Here is a 22,591-nt window from a genome sequence, read left to right on the forward strand (position 1 = left end):
CTATGTAGGGACAGGAGCACTTTTTGACACATTGTACTTTACACAAATTATACATGTATTTACAAAATGATGAATGACTTCGGAGATGTAAAGGGCATGCCAATCAATCAAAATGTGTCTTATTAATGCTTTTTTCCCAAATGAGAGAACAAATGATAAGCCTAAACCACTTTTACTAGAAAAGAATGTGGGGCTACTGGCCTACTATTTGGGCGGTGGCAGATTGAGTCCAGGAAGAGGCTATAGCTATCATGTATTCACCTTACCTTCTCAAAGCCATCAGCTTGGTTTTGAAAAGACAGCAGTTTCTGTAATGAAACAGGTGTATTAGTTTCTTGTAATTGTTGCAGAAATGAACCTGAACAGGATAAGACAATGTAACTTGTCTGGTCTCCATATTTGTGAAAGCATTTCCCTTTGAGATGTAAGAATCCTTTGAGCGTGTCTTATGAGTGGCACACTTGACCATGGCTATTTCCGTAGGTAACAGGAGTGCTTTTAGCAGTTCATAGGATCATAGGAAGTTACTAGGCTGTTAGTTCTGAGACCCTTATAAGCCTAGCCAAGAGTTTAGCCCATGTTTAGACAAGTCAGCACTGGATGCCCCTGTCCAGCAGGGACATGGGTGGAATCCCAGGGATGTATTTTCTATTTCCCATCCAGTTATCCAGGTTGCTCTTAAAAAGGGGTAAAGAGGTACTCTGCTTGATGTGGAGAAGGAGTCTATTCCACAGATGTGGAGTCTCTGGGACACAAATCTATCCTGCCAACAAGTCCTATTGATGTCACAGACCAGGTTGAGGCCGCGCATGTGGGTTACTCAAGTGGAACATGACTTGCGGATGTGCAACACTCCCATCAAGGTGGGATCTGAGATCACCCTTGTATGCCAGACAGCGGTCTCCTCTGAGGAGTCTGTATGAAACTGAGTAGAGAGATATGACTTTTAGCCTATCTGTGTATGGTAGATTTTTGAGGCCCTGGATTCTCTTGTTGAGGAACCTCTGAGGTTTCGCCATCTGCTGCATGTGCTTTGCGAGGTACATGCTGAAAGGGGCATTGTACTCAATAATGGGCCTTATAAGGGAAAAATACAGGGATGTTATGACCTCCTTGTCCCTGGATGAGATACCCTTACTTATGAGGTGGGCCGTGTTGAAAACTTTCCATACAATGGAAGAAACATGATGGTTAAAAGTCGGGTTGCTATTAACCTGGGTCCCCAAATTCCTCAAAACTGATTGCATGCTTAGGACGTTGTTATTAATGTCATAATTTGTGGGGATGTCACTCTCCCTAAAGGGGATGATGATGCTATTTTTGGCATTCAGCTTGAGGCCATGTTTCTGGCACCAGTCATTTCTTTGGGTGAGACCCTCTTGGAGGATGTCCATATCACTAGGGGAATTGATTACAGTGCCCAGCTTGCAGTCATCTGCAAACTTGGTCAGCCATAGCCCACAGGTTTTGGCCTGCATCTCAGAAAAGTATTTCCCAAATAACAGAGGCCCCAAGACCAAACCCTGGAGTACGCTGCTCATTACGGGTCTACTGCTTGAAGTGGCTTCCCTATTTTGACTAGATGGGTTCTATCAGTGAGCCAGTTTGCTACCCATCTGGTAACATATGCATTGATGCCTAGTTGAAAGAGTTTATCTATTATGCCTGTGTGGGGAGTAGTGTCGAATGCTTTGTCCAAGTCAAGGTAGGTGGTGTGCACCGTATTCCCCTCGTCCATGGCTTTGGTGACTGTATCAAAGAAGTTGACCAAATTTAACAGACCTGTCTACCACAAGAGGAGTGGTTCTTGGCCCAGGAATTGTAGTTTATTGATCATTCGGAAGGTTGTCCATCTCTTTCAACTTTCTGGTTTAAAAGACCACATCTACGCTTGTTTCCCATCTTTCCTGTAACTAATCTACTGGAAAGCACTAGAAAGCCTTAAACTGATACAAGCCTTCTATCTTAAAAGAGAGATTTTGGAGTGATTGAGTATCAGTTTTCTGTATTTTCTTGCTGTACTTAACTATTTTCCACCTAAACGCTGATTTTTGCAGCACTTATTGTGATTTAAAAGCTTGTTTTTTTCACATATTGTACTTATTTGACTGCCTACACTTTTAAAAAGTTTTTTTTGTTTAAATAAATTGTTTAACTGTTGTAGGCTACACACTAAAGTGCGATAGCCTTTTCTGATCGCTTGTAGTCGTGTAAAGCTGTTTTAAGTGTACTTTTTACTGTTTTTGCCTTATCTTTTCAAAAAAAAAATTCTTGTTTCCTGCCTTTCTAAGCTAGTATAGTCCAGTTTTCAGGCTAGTGCTGAACTCAGGGCTGTGTTACAAGTTTCTGAGTTGCCCATACCTTACTTGGATAGAGGGAAGTTTCTCTGTTCACCTGTGAGAGAGGGGAACTTTGAGCAGCCATCTGTCCCTGGAGGAGTGGTTCCAGCCCAGAAGTTAGTAGTTTAAAAACCGTGTTTGCACGGTTTGTGCACCAGGCAGCACTGGTTAGCTAGGGTTAAATTATTCCCGGCCTCACTAAGTCTCCTCTTCAGTTTTTCACTTGAAACTAGTCTAACTCTCAACCTAAGCACTCAAAAAGCATCCTAAAGTCCAGCACTTGCTTAGACCTAATAGCAAGCACTAATATACCCTGACACTTGACTGCCCATCAGGGCAAGGCTCTTTATCCACCCCTCACCAACCAAGTGACTAAGCAGCTCATCCTACTATTCAGGCATGACCAAAGGGCAACTTCAGGTGTACTCTCCAGTCCAGCTGGTGAATCTGGGTATCCTGAGGCAATGTTACAACTGTCTCATACACAGACAGCCCTCTCTTCCTACCACAAAACACTAACATATGCGAGAGATGCAATTATACAGCCAAACTGGAGGCTAAGGTCTCTCCACCCAAGACTGGAACAGACAGTCATGAGGACAAGGTTAACACTTGCACCACACCTCCAGCCTCACATAGACCTACTAAACCAGCACTGGCAAAAAAATACCATAAATACACAAAATCATACTCGTAGGCTCTAAATAAAAACCTGAAAAAGCATCAGAGAGCTCCAAAGCAGACACCCACAAAACCTGCACCTCCCGTCACAAACCAGACAACACATAAAACACAAAATCAATGTGCCGCACAATCACAGCCCTTAAGGTGAAATAACATACCTAACACACTAGTAATAGGCGACTCAATAGTCAGGCACACTGACACCCCACTCACTAGGCTGGACAAGGAGAAGGTTACTGTTAGCTGCCTATCGGGAGCCAGAATCCACCACATAACACAAGCACTCAGGTCACTCCAGAACAAGTACAAATATGACTCTGTCATTGTTCATGTTGGTGTGAATGACCTGAGACGTACCTCCCTGGACTACATGAAAAGAGACATGGAAGAGCTCTCTGATCATGTAGCCCAGGTGGGTATGACCCTGACCCTGAGTAGCATCCTGCCCTCACCAAGAATGATACCTCAGTATAAAGAAAAAATGATCAATTTCAACAATTGGCTAAGCTTCTGGTGTCATTCAAAGGGGATCCAGTTTCTGTCAGCCTGGGATGACATGCTCGACAAGCAGCGTTGCTTCACAAGAGATGGCTTGCACCTGTCACCCCTTGGCTTTCGAATACTGGCCAAGGCTCTTGCTGCCCCCATAGTGCCTTTTTTAGGCAAGGCTCAAAATTCAAATCCACCACCGTAAACAGCACAAGTAAAAAAATGAGGGTTATGCTACTCAACGCCAGGAGTTTAAATCTCAAAATGCATGGGTTCGAAGCACTCCTAAGTATGGAGAACGTCGACATCTGTGCAGTAACTGAAACCTGGTTCAAGGCTCCAGAGAGCACTCCAGCACTACTGGGCTACAACTCATACCACACATTTCAGCCACAGAACACAGACCAAAACACAAAAGGGGGGGGGGTGTATCCATATTCATCAAGGATGCCTACATCTCCAGGTTAGTGGAGCAGCATGATACCTCTGAAATCATCCATGCGCAACTAACATTGGGCAAATCTGCAAAGCAAATTGTGGCCTGCTACAGATCACCCTCCATGACCCAGGACCACCACTCCACCTTTCTAGAGACACTGGAAAACATGAAGGTCCTACCGAACACCCTGATATTGGGCGATTTCAATTACCCTACCATTGACTGAGAAAACTACTTGAGTACAAATTCCCAGGCTCAGTGTTTCCTGAAATTTATCAACTTAAATGCCCTGGATCAGCTGGTAAACTCCCCTACCAGAGGCCACAACATATTGGACCTGGTCATCACCAGCATGGGCAACAGGTGTTCTGTACCGGAGGTCAACCCGTCACTGGGTAGATCAGACCATAAACTAATCACCCTGGATGTCCACACCCCACCACAACCCCCAACCAAGGAAACCACAGTGAAAAACTTTTCTAAAGCAAACTTCACCTTACTTAAGGCAGAGGTGGTAAGTTTCACAGCTCCCACCCTAAAGGATAACACTGTCCAAGATGCAGAATCCTTTACAATTGCATTCTATGAGCATCTACAAGGATGCATGGATCGTGCCATCCCTAGCAAGACCAAGACTCACTCCCCTAAGAGAAGGAAACCAGTCTGGTGGACTGCTGCCATAAACAGGTTATACAACAGAAGGAGGAAACTAGTTCAGAAAAAAAGCAAATCCCAAGAAGGAAAGACATCCCTGATCAGTATCAGTAAGAAACTAAGGTCCCTCATAAAATCATCCAAGGCTAACTTTGAAAGAAAAATAGCCAAGGATTCGAAAGATAACCACAAAGCCTTCTTTAGCTATGTCAAGAATCTAAGTGGCAACTCGCAGATATGCTCTGAGCTAGTGCAAAATAGCACAAAATATACTGAACCTACTGATATTGCCAACATCCTGGCCGATAGATTCAGTGCAAACTTCACCTCCCTCTCACCTTCAAAAGGGCCCACAACAATACCGGAAAAGTGTAGTGTCCCAGAAATCACAGAAGCACTGGTAAAAATGGCCCCTTCAAAAGCCAAAAACACAGCATCAATGGGGCCAAATGGTGTCCCAGGCTGCGTCTTGCACGAACTACAGAACAAACTAACCCCCCCACCTAAACACGCTGTTCAACCTCAGCCTCTCCACAGGCTACATGCCCATAGAATGGTGCACAGCAACGGTTATTCCGCTCCAGAAAGGAGGGGCCCCATCTGCCCTGGTAACTATCGCCCCATAAGCCTGACTAGCCTGGTCTGCAAGGCTATGGAGCGCATCATCATCATGGAACTCATTAACAACGACATTGGGAACCTCCAAACACTTGACCCAACCCAGTTCTGCTTTGTTAAGTGCAGATCATGCCTGCTAAACCTGGTTGACTTCTTTGAGACAGTCACCAAGGCCATAGACAAGGGAAAGGTGGTTCACACAGCCTACCTTGATCTCGCCAAGGCATTCAACACCATTCCTCACTCGGGTATTATAGAAAAACTCACCAGCCTGAACATAAACCCCTACATCACAAGATGAGTTGCCAAATGGCTTACAGATAGAACTCACACGGTAAGAATAGCAGGCTCCAGGTCCGACTCTAAACCAGTCACAAGTGGTGTCCCGCAAGGCTTGGTTCTGGGACCTCTACTGTTTGGCATATATTTCTCAGACATACAGGCAAACACAGGGGGACTATGGCTAACCAAGTTCGCTGATGACTGCAAACTGGGAGCCATAACTGACTCTCCGGCTGACACGGACATCTTTCAAAAAGGCCTTACTGAGACAGACACCTGGTGTCAAAGTCATGGCTTCAAGCTAAATGCCAAAAAATGCATAGTCATCCCATTTGGGAAAAACAAAACACCTATGAATTACCACATAGGCGGCAGCCCCCTTAATACAGAAGAAGTAATAAGAGATCTGGGGACCCAGGTAGATAGTAATCTCTCCTTTGACAATCATATTGCCAAAGTAGTTAGGAAATCCTTCTATGTGGCCCATCTAATTACAAGGGGGCTTGCATCTAGAAGTAAAGAGGTTATAGCGCCCCTCTACTCATCACGCATCAGACCCACCATAGAGTACAATGCCCCATTTGGGATGTACCTCACAAGACACTTCCAATAGCTGGAAAGACCGCAAAAGCACCTCACCAAGAGGATTACTGGCCTCAAACATATGTCCTATGCAGCCCGCCTGAAAAAACTCCAGCTGTACTCAGTGGCATATTGCTTACTCAGAGGTGATCGCTGCCTGACTTACAAAGCCATGTCCAACTCAGAATTGATGGACATGCTCCACCTAAAGAAATCCAAGTCACTGCGAGCCATGTGCTCTAGTGAGCTAAACCTTTCCACAGCAATAAATAGAACATGCTGGAGGGATAGATTCCTGTCACAGAGACTCCCCATGCTTTGGAACAAAATTCCTAACTACATTAGGCAGAGCCCCTCACTAACACTCTTCAAGAGAAGCCTTGACGAGTGGATGGGTAACATAAAATACACCCCTGGGATCACTTCATTGGCTCTGCTTGACAGAGGCTCAGTTAATTAATCAATGAGGTGGCGAAAGCCAACACACTCCCATACCTCTCAACCTCTTACAGCAAGAAATCTGGACAAAGCCGTAAGTAAAAGTGGGACAAAGGCCCAAAAATAGGGACAATTTTTAAACAGTGCTCTTACAAACTTAGAAAGTTGATAGAATAACAGGTTTTACATTAGCATGAGTTTTCTGAAGAGTATGAAGTCTGAAACTCAAATGTCTGTCTTTATTTTCTGATTTCAATCTTTATTGAGTTGCCACTAATTTGCCAGAAAACTACAATTTTGTGAATGATGGACCAAAAATATGGGGCAAAAATCTGGACATTCTGTAAAAATCTGTACAGTTGAGAGGTATGGGAGTGTGTTGGCTTTAATGAGGTCCATAATAATCCATTCCATGATCTTGCAGATCAGGCTAGTTAGGCTGATGAGTCTATAATTTCCTGGATTGGTGGACTCTCCACCTTTGTGCGAAGGGATAACAGTGGCTGTCCATCCATCAGCTGGGGCAAAACAGGTACTCAGGCTTTGGTTGAATAGGGTATCTAATAGTGCTGCAAGTTCCTGCCTGAGATCATGTAGGATGCAGCCTGGGATGTTATCGGGCCCCATGGAGGCTGTCTTTTTTGCCTTTGAGAGAGCAGTGATGACCTGTTTCCTAGATATAAGGAGAAGGGGTCAGTTACTGGGAATGTCCTGATTTACTGATGGGGGGACAGAGGGGTGAAGTTTTAACTGAATCTGTCAGCCAGCAAGGTTCCTATATCTATGGCATTTGTATCTGTGGTGTCCTTGACCACCAGTTCTGAAAAGATCTGGGTGCTTCCTTTGAGAGTGCGAACATATGTGAAGAAGGCCTTATGATTGTCTCTAGTAGATGTGTCCAATTTACCACTGGTGCCCTTATTTGCTTGTTCAGGCTAACGAGAGATTGTTTCCAATTGGGCACCTGCTCCTTCATGGTCCTGAACAGCAATTTTTTCCTTTTGTTATAGAGTTTATATATTGCAGATGTCCACCAGACAGGTTTACTCTTCCTTGCGGAGGATGATTTAGTCCTTTTGGGTATTCCTGATTCCATGCATCTATATAAATGCTCGTATAGTGCTTTGATATAGTTTTGGATACTCGTGCCAGTTCCTAGAGAGGGGGAGAGGGCTGAGACGCTGTTTATACCATCCCTCAGGAGGCTGTAATCAGCTTTGGAGAAGTTTTTTGTTTGACCCTAGATAGAGAGGAGTCGAGGGAGATGGTGACTTTGAAAGTGACCACGCTTTATCGTCAGATCTTACCAGGGAGAATGATACTGCAGGTTACTGCAGTGGTTATTCATGTTGGTTAATACCAAGTCCAAGATATTATTACCTCTTGTGGGGGGTATTGACCAGCTGTTCTAAAGCATTTGCAATGACAAAATCGAGGAATCTCTGGGCATTTGTGTTCTGGCATGAGTAGTTCTTCCAGTCTATGTTTGGGTAGTTAAAGCCACCCAGGATCAGAGTAAAGGGTTGAAACTTGATAGATTTGAAGAGGTCCAGATAGGCAGATTGGGCATTTTGAGTCAGATTTGGGGGCCAGTAGCTAGCTATGATTTGTATAGGGGTCTTGTTAATGGTTAACTGCATCTGGAGTGTCACCTGTGCATCATAATGTTTGGCAGGCCTGGAGGTGTGTATGTCTTTAATATATATTGAAACTCCACCTCCTTTGGCTTTACTGCCCATAGTTTGTGGTCTGATTGTATGACAGGATGATTAACCAGGTAAGACTGAGGTGCCCTCCGCATCTTTGAACCAGGTTTCTTTGACTGTGCAGATATGAGCATTTTCCAGGGTTAAGAATGGTTGAAATGAGTGCTGTTTCATGTTTAGACTCCTAGCATTTAGCAACATGACTTTTAATTTGCATTTTGTTGAAAGTTTTATGTTGGTAGTTTTTTCCTCATCACTTTTCCTAAAAAAGACATTATGGGGGAGGCAAGGCCCTTTGCCAGAAGCTCAAGTGAGACAGATGCAGGCCATCTCTGGCAAAGCACCATGGTCTGTTGATCATATCTTCCCAGGCTGTACTGGATCCCTCTGGAATGACACCAGAAACTAAGCCATTTGTTAAAGTCAATATTTGTTTGTTTGTATTAAGGCATCATTCTGGGTGAGGGTAGAATGCTGCTTAAGGCTAGGGACATACCCGCCTGGGTCACATATTCAGTGAGTTCAGTCATGTCTCTCTTCATAGGTTCATAGGTTCATAGGTAGGTACTAGGCTATTGGTCCTAGGGCCTATATAAGCCTAGCCAAAAAATGTACCCTGGCTTTCGCCACCCAAGAAAATTATTTTCCTGTGCTCCTGTCGAGCAGACACACAGAAGTGATCCCTGGGGTGAATTTCCCATTTCCCATCCAATCATCAAGATTTTTCTTGAAGAGTGCTAATGAGGAGCTCTGTTTGACATAGATAGGTAGTCTGCTCCAGAGTATGGGAAGTCTCTGGGACAGGAATCTATCCCTCCAGCATGTTCTGTTTATTGTGGTGACAAGATTTAGGTTCCTAGAGCGTGTAGCTCGGAGGGATTGGGATTTCTTTAAGTGGAGCATGTCCAACAGCTCTGGGTTTGACATAGCTTTGTATGTTAGGCAGAGATTGCCCCTGAGTAGGCGAAATGCGATGGAGTAAAGCTGCAGTTTTTTGAGACGGTCTGTGTAGGGCATCTGTTTGAGGCCAGTAATCCTCTTTGTGAGGTATTTCTGTGGTCTTTCCAGTTGTTGTAGATGTCTTGTGAGGTACATACCAAAAAGGGCATTGTACTCTATAATGGGTCTAATGAGTGATGAGTAGAGGGGAACAATGACCTCTTTTTCTGGATGAGAATCCTTTTGTGATGAGATGAGCCACATAGAAGGATTTCCTGACCATTGTGGTGATGTGATTATCAAAGGAGAGACTACTGTCCACCTATGTCCCAAGGTCTCTTATCACATTTTCGGCATTAAGTAGTCTACCAGCTATGTGGTAGTTCATGGGTACAGAGTTTTTACCAAAAGGGATGACAATACACTTTTTGGCATTGAGCTTCAGGCCATGGCTTTGACACCAGGTATCTGTCTCAGTGAGGCCCTTTTGTAGTTTGTCCACATCGTTAGGAGTTTCGATTATGGCTCTTAGTTTGCAGTCATCTGCAGACTTTGTTAGCCAAAGACCTTCTGTGTTAGCCTGCACTTCAGAGAAGTAGATACCAAACAGGAGAGGACCCAGGACTGAACCCTGTGGTACTCCACTTGTCACTGGTCTGAAGTCGGATTTGGAATCCGCTACTTTCACAGTGTGGGTTCTGTCCATGAGCCAGTTGGCAACCTTCATATAGTCAAGGGACGTACATCTCAAGTCAATCATGCCAACATAGACTATGGCAGAGTCATAACAGTACCTGTTGTTGAGAGACTTGAGTGCATATGTGATATGGCAGATTCTGGCCCCTGACAGACAACTAACTGTGACTTTCTCCTTATCCAGCCTGGTGGGAGGCACATCTTTGTGTCTCACAATGGAGTCTGCTATGACTAATATGTTAGGTTTATGGTTAAGCCTTAGTGGCTGTGAGAGTGTGACCTATGCATGGTATGTGGTATGTAGGGCTATGGAGATCGCGTGTGTTTTTGCATCAGAGGTCTCCTTTGTTTGGGTATGTTTTTGTTGAGGACCTTCTCATATGTGGGTGTGTGTTGTGTACGTGTGGGTGGTGTTTGAGATGTAGTGATTGTGTTGACAACCCCCTCAGCGTCAGATATACTGGCTTGTGAGGGAGAGAACACAGACTCTAGGTTCCTAATGTAATTGCATCTCTCACAAATTGTGTTCCTAGGTGGTAGTAGTAGATGGGTGTCTGTGTACATGAGGCAGTTGCTACACTGTCTCAGAATGTCCATATCAACCAGAGTGGCAGGAGAAACTGTAGGAATTGTCCATCCATATTTGCCAGAATCTGAGAGAGAAAGGCCAGGGAGAGCTTAGGGGCTCAACTGTACATATTTTCGCGGAATGTCCAGATTTTTACCTTATATTTTTGGTGTGTTCCTCCTAAAATCTGTACTTTTCTGGCAAATACATGAGGATTGAAGTCATTAAATAATGACAAACATTTGAGTTTAAGACTCCAAATCCTTCAGAAAATTCTCTGTCCAGGATTTTTTGCTCTAGGAGGTTGAGAGGTATGGGGGTAGGCCTAAAGCCCAAGTGCTTAAACCAAAACTAAGAGGCTTAGAATAGCACTTACAATTTAAACGAGCTATAAACAAGCAGTAATAAATGCAACAGAAAAGCTGCATTTGAACACTTTAGAGAACAAGCCGCAGCAAGTAGCAGAAAAAGCAAGATGAAGTAATAGAGCAGGAGGAGGAAACACAAATACAGGAAAAGCAGTTGAATAAAGTACATTAGCAAAAACAGAATGTTTAAAAGTTATCCCTTTTCTCTCTAAAGTGTCCCAAAATCACAAATTATCCCATAAGCATCACATAGGTCTGTAAAGATTGTTATGGTTTTCTCTTTTTCCAATTTGCATGTTTCAGTAATGGCTGCAAGTTCAGCTATTTGAGCAGACACATTTCTGTTTAATCGACTGGTCAATAGTATTTATTTGCTTTGCACGTGGAAAATGCTGCTACTAACATGTCATCTTCTTTTCAAATTCAGGATCCATCAAAAGAAAGAAACAATTCTGATTTCGGTAAAGGGACATCTTTTAAATCTGATCCAGGATGAAGCATATGGTTAACTATAAAAATACAATCATGGAGTTCGCCTTCATCCACTGTAGAAATTAAAGAACTGGGGTTAAGAGGTAGATATTTAATAACTTACAAAGAATGATTATTAAGCAAAGACAATTCATATTTAGACAATTGTGAAGCAGATATTGTGTTTTTGTTCCACAAACACAATCCAAACACTTTACCAGTAGTCTTTATTTTCGATCCTTTGAAGGCGAAAGGCCGAGGTACCAGATCGAAAATAAAGACTACTGGTAAAGTGTTTGGATTGTGTTTGTGGATTTATCTTTTGTGCTGGTGTTTGTGGACATTGTGTTTTTGTTCTCTGTAACATTGATTCTACAGTCAGAATGCGGAACTACCACAAAAGTTTTGTGCCAGAGTTATACAATGCATGTCATTGCGGCCACCACCCTAAGGCAATGAGGAAAGGCTGTAGCTACAAGATCGAGATTTGTACTGAAATAAACAACAGTTATAAAACCATCATTTCCATGCTGTGCTAATAATCCTAATGCTACTTTGTTCTTTTCACAACAGAAGTGAAAAAAATCTCTTGGAATAATCAGGTCACCCAAGAACAGGAGGGTTGCAAAAATAAAGTTTTTAGCTGGACAAAAGCTTCTTCATGATGTTTCTCCCTGGGTAAAGGCTCAGGCCTGTCTTTCTTTAAAAATTGTAACAAAAGTTTTACAACTTCTACATTATTTGAAATCCGTTGTTGGCAGTAACATGTCATTCCTAGAAAAGCTTGTGACTGTTTTAACATTGTAGGGTGTGGTGCAGCTTGAATAACAGTAATGCATGAAGGTAAAATTTCCAGGGAGCCTTCTGAAATGAGTTGTCTTAAATACTGAACCCACAGTTTCCACAATTGCAGTTCAGTCTTATTAAGCTTAAATCCCAGTTCAAAAAATAGTATCTTTTTGACAGCTAAAGTAAGAGTCAGAAACTAAAAGCAAATCATCCATATACTGTACTAAGGTGAACCCACAGAGAAACTAAATTTTATCTAATCGTTTCTTTTTGTAGATAAAAAAGTAGATGATTCTATATATCCTTGAGGTAACCTTATCCATGTATGTTGTTGTCCTTTGTTTGTATAGACATTACAGGCATACAAATACTGACTGTCTGGGTGAACAGGGATAGAAAAGAAAGCAGGGGAAATATCTATCACTGAAAAGGCAGTAGCTGTGAATTGGATAGAGCTTAGTATACTAGTTGGGTTAGGTACTACAGAAAAAGTTCGCACTACTACCACATTAACTGCTCTTAAATCTTGTACAAACTTATAGGTGTCCTTGACTCTTTTTTTTTAGGTGGCAGGATAGGTGTAGTACATGAGATTCTGGTCAGGACTTGTCGCCTGACAGTAAGACGTTGTCCCGTTCGATTCTCAGCTAGAGCGTCTTCTGTCTGGAGACATGCATGAATGGGCATACCTTCGTTGAAGGTTGTGCGTCAGGACAGGCAACTCGGCACATAAAAATCTACTTCCAATCATTAGCAGACCGGAGTTCCGCTGTGGCGACCCCTAACCGGGAAAAGCCGAAAGACACAACAACAACAATATTATTTCTTGCTGGAATAATGCAGAAGTGATAGGTCTGGTTCCTTTCTCTTCCTCTGTTGATATGGGGTACTGAAATATCATTGGTAGAGATACATAAAGTTTTAAAATAACTCTTAACTGGTTTTGGATCCTTTATGGGCCCTGCCTTATTGTCACTGGTGGTCCACAGCTGTGGAGGAATTGTTTCAAGTCTCTCCAGATCAGCTATACTAAAGGTCTGTTTCAGTCTGAGTACTGCAAAAAGTGTGTCTTCATCTGCACAAACTTCATCTGAATACAGACCCAAAGGGAAAGGTTCATTTGGAATGTCTAAGAAAACTCTATCTGTAGTGAAAAATACATTATGTCATAATTTACACAACAAATCTCAGTACAGGTTCAGTGTAGAGGTTGTTTATAAATATGTTATAAAGGACTGGGCCCAGAGTAGACCCTTTGGGGCAACCATTACTACAGATAAAAAAGGAGATGTCTGTTTTTCACTTCACAGCCTGTTGTCTGTCACTGAGATAGCTATTAAACCAGGAGAGAGCGCGTGGGCCTATTCATAATAAAGAAACCTATTTAGCATACATTGGTAGGATACAGTATCAAAGCCTGTAGATAGGTCTAATAATACTACAGATACGAGTGTGACTTCATTTTTGCTTTGGTTGATGGCAATGGTGATGTTAAGAAGGGCAGAAGATGAAATCCATGCTGAGTTAAAGATAGGCTTTTATTATCAGAGAGAAAGTAGAATATTTGGGGTTGGGTGCACTTTTTTAGTACTTTAGAAAGAGGTGATGGAATGAAGATGGGCTAGTAATTGGAGAGATCTGTGGAATTTCCACTTTCATGCAGTGGAAATATGTAACATTTTTTTAGAGTACTGGGACATAGCTTTCTCTGACTGAGTGTTTGATTCATATCAGAACAGGATAGGCCACAGAGTCAGCTGCAAGCTTGATGTATTCAGCTGGTAGGTTGTCTGGGTCAAGAGTACTGCATTTCAGGTTAAGAAGAAGTTTTTTTATATTGGAGGTAAGTTTGGGGTTGGAAACACTGTACTGGTGTATTGATCAGGTTCAGATGATAGGGAAGGTTTGGGGCTGTAGTTTTTAGTATGGAGGTTACACGACTGATGAAATGTGAGTTGAATTGGCTGTCAATATTTATTTAAAGAAAGAATTAACTCAGTAGACTGATATAGATGAAGGAGCTGATTGACTGAAGACCAGAATTATTTAGGTTTGAACTGAGCTGAGGTTTGTAGGTTTGTGTAATACATATATGCATTTAATACAAACATAAATCTACCTCTCTAGATATTAAAAATGTTCTTGCTAAACTTAACAGTGAACTCTGGCTCCTGATCAAATCAACCAAAGCTAGATATGCGCATAGCCGGCCTTAGGCATAGGCCAACTGGGGGGCCGCCTAGGGTGCCGCTCTGGTAGGGGCACTTTTCCAGTATTTATTTGGTGTAGGTAGACCAGGATGGAGCACCGGGTAGTGTGGTGGGGGGTGCCGTGGAGCACTTTTGCCTAGGGTGCCAGTTGACCCAAGGCCGCATATGCTAAAAATAACCACCGAGGCAAAAGACAACCACAATGCCTTTTTTAATTTTGTTAAAAACCTCAGAAACAATGTTTTGCAGGGAGAAGGGTGGAAGTGTCTCTGCATCTGGGTAAAATAGTAAAGGAAGATAGTGGCATAATGAGAGAAATGACAGTGCAACAGGAGAGATAAAAAGAACCCACAGACAAACTAAGAATATTGTAGTACAGCATGTAAAAAATATGAATAAGAGTATAAGGATGGAAAATAAGGGATAAAAGAAAGTAAACAAATTTCCAGAAAGAGTTAAGAATTTGAAAATGAAATTACTATTAGTGAATTGAATGAGGTACTTAAGACCAGATGGTATAATGGTTAAAGTCTTCGCCTCCCATGAACAAGGTATAAGGTTCAAACCTGACCTCCAGCCAATACGTGTTTGGAGTTTACATCTTCTCCTTGTGTCTCTGTGGGTTCTTCCCACCTCAGAAAAAAAAAAAAAAATGCCATGTATTTCCATCTCAAACTCAGCAATGAATGGAGCTGTCTGTAGGCAACAGTACAGACTCTACATGGTCCCCTATAGGAGGAAGAGTTGTGTAGACCAGCCACTTTAGGCATCTACTGTGGTGCACAATATCCTCAAGATAGAAGAACATGGATCACAGACTGTGTGCTGTGGCAGGGCTAGCCACTTGACAGTATAAAATATGGCTCTGGGTGATTTGGTCATGTTGACTAATGTAAGTGATAAGTGGGTTGAGGACCCAGCTTACTCTGACCCATGCTAACGGTGGGAGGGGTGTATGTGCCCCTATTGGCCAGTGTGTGTGCCCACCATAAAGCCCTGAACCCCTGGGTCACTAAGCTATGGGCTGGCCAGTGTCCAGTTGCCTAGCCTGGGTTACCTAGGATAGCTCTATTTAGCAAAAGCTGGATGTGAGATCAATCAACCTACCAAACATGAACTAAGAATTTCTATGCTCAGTGTAGGTTCACTGACAGGATGCAGCTTGGAAGAGAATGACATAATGTTAAGGAGGATTTGGGCATCCTGTGTATCCAGGAGACAAGATGGAAGGGCAGTGCAGCAAATCACTTGGCTTGGGATCTAGTGTGTGTACTACTCAAGAGGAGAACAAGCGAGAAATGGTGTGGAAATTGTGGTGAGAGAGAGAGACTTCAGAAGGCAGTGAGGAATATCATCAGAATTAATGACAGAGTCATGGCAATCCGACTCCAGCTTCATGACAGCATAGTGGTCATAATCTCAGCCTGTGCCCCACAGCAAGATTGTGATAGAAAAAGAGTGTATTCATACACCAGTGTAAACAGCAGTGGGCCTACAGCTGATCCCTGGTGTACACCCACTCCCACTGGGAAGTTTTCTGTGACACCAAGCACTGTTCGTAATTGAGTCAATTCTTAGCTTCATCTGATTTTCCCAATTTGCTGCCATTACCACCATCTTATCTGCACTTAGTTTCAATTCATGTGCCTTCAGTTTTGTATTCCATTCCCATGTCCTTTGCTGAAGTTCTTGTTCAGAGTCTGCCTGTAATGCCACCATCATCTGCATACAACTTTGTTAATATGTTCCCTCCAACTTGTAAAGATTTTCTAAAATAAAATATCAAAGTTCCACCCTCATGGAGCTGCAGTGCACTATCATTTTTGGTGGGCTCAGACCACTTTACCAAGTAATTACAGCTGTCTCAAACATATTTATTAAACACATGTCTGTCTGGAGTTCCAAACTGTGGCTTATTTAATAGACTCACACTTGCACATGTTGTAGTTTCAGCACAGTGGAAGTATTACCCACTTATGTATATTAAAACCCAGTCTCATACGAATGTGTGATTAAACCCACTGTTATCTGAAGTATATGTAATTGTGATTGAAAGCCACTGTCATTCTCAATAAATGTAACTGTGATTAAAACCCATTCTCATATGAACTGTATATAATGTAACACGGTGTCGTGCAATTTTAACCTGCTGTCATACAGTTTTACCTATTCTCATACCAAAATTACTAAGTTACTGAAAAATCATGTAACAAGTTCGATCTTACCTGTGGAGATTTCAAACTCTGTTGAAGGTAATATATATATATATATATATATATATATATATATATATATATATATATATATATATATATCTGTAGGTGGATACACCAGAAAATACTGTCAAAATGGGCTCCACCAACTCACAGTTTGAAATCTGAGATTTCATGGCACCAAACTGTTGTGATCAAAAATAACTTCATGTAACACAGTTCAGCAGAGTAAAATAATCTCTTTATTGTAAAAGAATACACGAGGGGGACTAAACAATTGAGATCTTAAACAAGGCAACTGTGCTTTGGTCTAGAGGTAAATTTCTCCGCATCCATGCCTCGAGCACATAATAAGCAGGTTACCTGATCATAGTCCCCTGTTTTATTCACAACTGTCAAAAGTTTGCAATTTTGCTGCCACAAAATATGCATCATGTTAGTCACTTTCACAAGCAGGTATAGATATTTAATTTCTTGTGCTCATCACTCCCATGTGCAGCCATGTGTTTATAATGCAAGGTGGATACTAGATTCAACTTTGACAGAAGGCTAACTGTCTGCTAATATATTTTTCTCACAATTTCTGGTTGTAAGAGCATTTTGCCTTATCGGTTTCTGTTATTCTCTGTTAATGGTGTCTTTATAATGTAATATTGTTTGATGACATTTTTGGCTGGCTACTTTGCTTACCAGGATAACAAATGTTAAAATGCAGAGCAAGATGGAAAATATGGAAAGGAGGTGAAATTTGCTCCTAGGTGGAATCCTAGGAGATGAGGAAGGATTTGACTTGAGTTTGAGAAAACTGTAATGCCACATTGGAATGGATTTTGTAAAAGTTTCCTATGTTAATAGATCAGCACCTACAAGTCCCATTTTTAAGCATACTGTAAAATAATACCTTCTCAACTCCAGGCTCTATATTTGCCTTTCTCCAGGTTAAACTGACCTTTTATTTTCCCCTTCCTATATTTTTTTCTCTTATACTCTCTATCTCCCCTTCCTCTTCCATACTCCTTCCTCCTTGCAATCTACTATACATCTACCATCTCTCTTACAGTTCTTAGTACCTGCTCTTCTTTTTTCTCATTTCCTTCCACAGCACTATCTGTAAATCTTCTTTTACTGTCTTCTTCTCCACTTTCCTTTGACATTTCTTAGCCTATAATATTCTTCATACTGTCTAGTTTCTGTATCTCCTGTACCTTATTATTTTTTCTTTCTCCACAATATTCAGATATACTTAATTATATATATGCTTGTATGATTTTTGTTTGTCTCTGATGTAATTATATATTTTTTATTCTGTTGATCTAATTTGTATAATTTATTATAGGTTCATAGGTATATAGTAAGCTAAAGAATGCCAGGGCCTTTATTAGCATAACCGTACAGCCCAACCCAATTTTGTTCCTATGTATCATGGCGTTTATTATGAGGGATACTTAAGTTAGGACATTTCTAAAGGTTATGTTGAGGGGTATGTTAGTTTGGACATAGTTACTATATGCCCCTGTCTATTAGAGACATGGGGGCTAGACCCAGAATGAATTTCCAATTTCCCATCCATTGTTCAAAAGTTATGCTTAAAGAGGGTTAGGGATGGACTTTACTTAACATGGATGGGGAGCCTGTACCAGAGCATGGTTGATCCTCTGAGACATGTATCTGTCTCGCCAGCATGTTCTATTTATGTCTCAAGCAAAATTTAAATCCTTGGTTCTAGTAGTTCTGATGTTGTTCATTTTGTGGATATGTAAAAGGTCCATCACAGCTGGATCTGAGGATGCATTGTATGCCAGATATAGATTGCCTCTCAGTAACCTATAGGAGACTGAGTATAGAGATAGGGCTTTTATGCAATCCATATAGGACAATGTGTTTATACCCTGGATTCTCCTGGTAAGGAACCTTTGTGGGCATTTCCACTGTCGCATATGTCTGGTCAGATACCTGTTGAATGGGTCATTATATATATGATGGGTCTGATAAGGGCCAACTAAAGTGATGCTAAGACTTTCTTGACCTGGATGCCGTGTCCATACTTATAAGTTGGGCGACACAGAATGATTTTCTCACTACCTTGGTCAAATGCCAGTAACTGTGTAGATATGTTCCCAGATCCCTGACTATCCAGTCAACTGTTAGGGACATCATATCAATGAAGTAGTTAGCCTGGGTGGCTGTTTTCCTGAAAGGCTTTATAATGCATTTCTTGGTATTGAGTTTTAATCCATGACTTTGGTACCAATCATTTGTCTGTGTTAAACCATCTTGTAAGATGTTTGCATCATGGGGGAGTCTATGATAGCTCCCAATTTGCAGTCATCTGTGAACTTGGTCAGCTGAAGGCCCTTGACATTAGCCTTTACCTCTGAGAAGTTGGTGCTAAATAGGAACAGTCCCAGCACAGTTCCAAGAGGTACCTCACTGGTGACTGGCCTCTTGACTTCCTTGGTCCTGTCTGTGAGATAGCTGGCTATCTAGCAAGTTATGTAGGAGTTTATGCCCAGTTTGGCAAGTTTGTCAACTATACGCAAATGAGATAGTGTATGGAATGCATTAACCAGGTCAAGGTAGGATGTATGCACCATTTTCACCTCATCCACTGCATTGGTGACCTTCTCATAGACGTCCACCAGATTTAGTAGGCATGGCCTTACCTTGGCAAAGCCAAACTGGGTTTGGTCCAGTGTCTGAAGATTGACTATGTCTTTGTTGATAATTTCCATGATAATGCATTCAACGGCTTTGCAATTAGACTAGTCAGACTAATGGATATGTAATTTCTGGGGTCAGTTGATGGTCCACCATTGTGAAGTGGGATAATGATTTCAGTCCTCCATTGTCATGGTACAAGCCTGATTTAGAGGCATTAGTTGAAAGGTTTCTCAAGTGGTCCCAATAGGTCATTTTTCAAACTATTTAGAGGCTTCCTGGGATGCAGTCAGGGCAAATTGAGGCTGTACTTTTGGTCTTAGTGAACACTGCCAAGACCTGCTCTCTGCTAGTAGTGAGGGGGAATCATGCTAGTAGGTATTCCATGGGGGAGGCAGGAGTGGAGTGGGAGTGAAGTTTGAGCTGAATTTATCAGCCAGCAGATTCACTATGTTGCTGTGTTCAGTGAACGTAGCACCAATGACCACCAGTTTGGCACACTGCTGTGTCCTGCCTTTAAGGTTACGGACATAGCTGTAGAAGGTCTTGTGATTATTTTTAGCCTGTGAGGCTATCTTGACCTCATAATTGGCCTTGTTGAACTTATTTAATCCTCGTAGTTTCCTTTTTAATCAGAGAGATCTTATCATTATGGGGGTTGCTCTTCCTGATTTTAGCCATGACTTTTTTTCTTTTTGTATATACCCAGTTAAGGTTAGGATTCCACCAGTGTGATTTGTTTTTGTTTTGGAGTTACTTATAGTAGGCACAACAGCCTCTATACAGCCATTTACATGGTTGTACAGGGTCTCTGTGAACAATTCTGCATAGGTTGACATGAACTCAAGGTTAGCAGGGGCATTGAAATTTGACAAATTATCACTTATTAGGATGTAGCTTGCTTTGGAATAGTTCCTAACTTTTACAGGGTTTGCTGGGGTTACTGAGTTGATTTTTATTTTGTTGGAGACAACTTTATGGTTCAGCCTCACCAGTGAGAATGTGACATGGGTGTGCATTGCTCTCTCATATTGGTGAGTGCCAGGTCCAATATGTTTAAATCTCTGGTGGGTGTAGACACTATCTGGTCAAGGGTATTTTTATTAGTGAAGTGCAGGAATCATTGTACCTGTGAGTTTGAGGCAGTGTGTGTGTTTCCCAGTCTGTAGGGGGTAGTTAAAGTCTTCCATGAATAGGATATTTGGTTTAATGGTGAGTGTCTCTAGTAGGTCTAGATATGAGGTATGGGATTCTTGGGATATAGAGGGTGACCTGTAGCTTGCTAGGATATGGTATGGGACTTTGTTTACAGAGATTTGCACATGGAGAAACTCCAGGGCATTGTCTTGTTTAACCAACATAGGTTCATAGATTCATAGGTTCATACTAGGCTATCTGCCCTAGGCATTTATAAGCCTAGCTAGAGTGTGTTTGGCTTTCGCCACCCATTTTAAATTAATTTTGCTATGCCCTTTTTCGAGGTTAGTATACTGTGCCTCTGTCTAACAGTGACACAGAAGTGATACCCGGGGTAAAGCTATGATTCCCCATCCACTCATCAAGATTCTCTTGAAGAGAGTCAATGAGGGACTCTGCCTAACCTGGACTGGGATTTTATTCCAGAGTGAAGGGAGCCTCTGGGTTATGAATCTGTCCCTCCAGCATGTCCTATTTATTTCAGTGCTGAGGTTCAAGTCTCTCGAGCACGTAGCTCGATGGGATTTGGATTTTCTGAGGTGCAGCATGTCCATTAATTCTGGGTTGGACATGGCTTTATACGTCAGGCACAGATCGCCTCTGAGCAGGCGGTATGCCACTGAGTAGAGCTGGAGTTTCTTTAACTGGGCAGCATATGGCATCTGTCTGAGCCCTTTGATCCTCTTGGTGAGGTACTTTTGGGGTCTTTCCAGTTGCTGCAGGTGTCTGGTAAGGTACATCCCAAAAGGGGCATTGTACTCAATTATGGGCCTGATGAGGGATGAGTAAAGAGGCACGATGACCTCCCCTGATCTAGATGTGAATCCCTTCATGATTAGGTGGGCTATATAAAATGTTTTTCTAACCACTTTGGCCACGTGGTTGTCAAATGAGAGATTGCTATCAACTTGGGTCCCCAGGTCCCTAATTACTTCTTCCGTACTTAATGGATTACCACCTATGTGGTAATTTGTGGGCACTTTGTTTTTGCCAAAGGGGATGACTATACACTTTTTGGTGTTTAGCTTGAAGCCATGGCTCTGGCACCAGTTGTCTGTTTCTATGAGGCCCTTTTGGGGGATGCTTGTGTCGGCTGGAGAGTCTATTATGGCACCCAGTTTGCAGTCATCTGCGAACTTGGTCAGCCACAGTCCTTCCGTGTTGGCCTGTACCTCCGAGAAATATATACCGAACAGGAGAGGTCCCAGGACTGTGCCTTGTGAGACACCACTTGTAACTGGTTTGGAGTCTGACATGGCTCCAGCAATTCTAACCATGTGGGTTCTGTCCTTGAGCCAGTTTGCAACCCATCTAGTGACATAGGGGTTTATATTTAAGCTGGTGAGCTTATCTATAATGCCCGAGTGGGGTACTGTATCGAAGGCTTTTGCGAGGTCCAGGTAGGCTGTGTGGACCACCTTTCCCTCGTCAATGGCCTTTTTGACTGTTTCAAAGAAATCGACCAGGTTTAAGAGGCAGGATCTGCCCTTAACAAAGCCGAACTGGGTAGGATCCAGTGTCTGTAGGTCCCCAATATCTTTTTTATGAGGTCCATGATGATCCTTTCCATAGCTTTGCAGACCAAGCTAGTCAGGCTTATGGGGCGATAGTTTCCAGGATCCGTTGAGGCACCACCTTTGTGGAGAGGGACCACTGTTGCTGTACGCCACTCTTTGGGTACATATCCTGTGGTAAGGCTGAGATTGAACAGTAGTTTTATGTTTGGGTTTAGCTCTTCTTGGAGTTCATGTAGGACACAGCCGGGACACCGTCTGGTCCCATTGATGCTGTGTTTTTGCTTTGGAGAGGGCGGCTCTTACCTGAGCATCTGAGATGTCAGGGGGGCAACACTCTGCTGGGATAGATATTTGCCCTTTTGGTGGGGAAGAAGTTTGCGCTGAACCTGTCAGCTAGGATGTTGGCAATGTCTGTGGGTTTGGTGTATTTTTTGTCATTTTGAACTAATTCTGAGCATATCTGGGAATTCCCACCCAGGTTCCTAACATAACTAAAGAAAGCCTTGTGATTATCCTTAGTGTCCTATGCAATTTTTCTCTCGAAGCTGGCCTTAGACGATTTTATGAGTGCCCGTAGTTTTTTGCTAACACTGATCAGAGATGCCTTCCCTTTTTGGGATTTTGCTCTATCATGTAGTAGCTTCCTCCTTCTATTGTATAGTTTGTTTATGGCTGGGGTCCACCAGACAGGACGTCTGCCTTTGGAGGATTGGGTCTTGGTTTTATATGGGATT

This window comes from Protopterus annectens, chromosome 1.part1, assembly GCF_019279795.1.
Source record: "Protopterus annectens isolate FY-2018-M chromosome 1.part1, PAN1.0, whole genome shotgun sequence".
Lineage (NCBI taxonomy): Eukaryota > Metazoa > Chordata > Ceratodontiformes > Protopteridae > Protopterus > Protopterus annectens.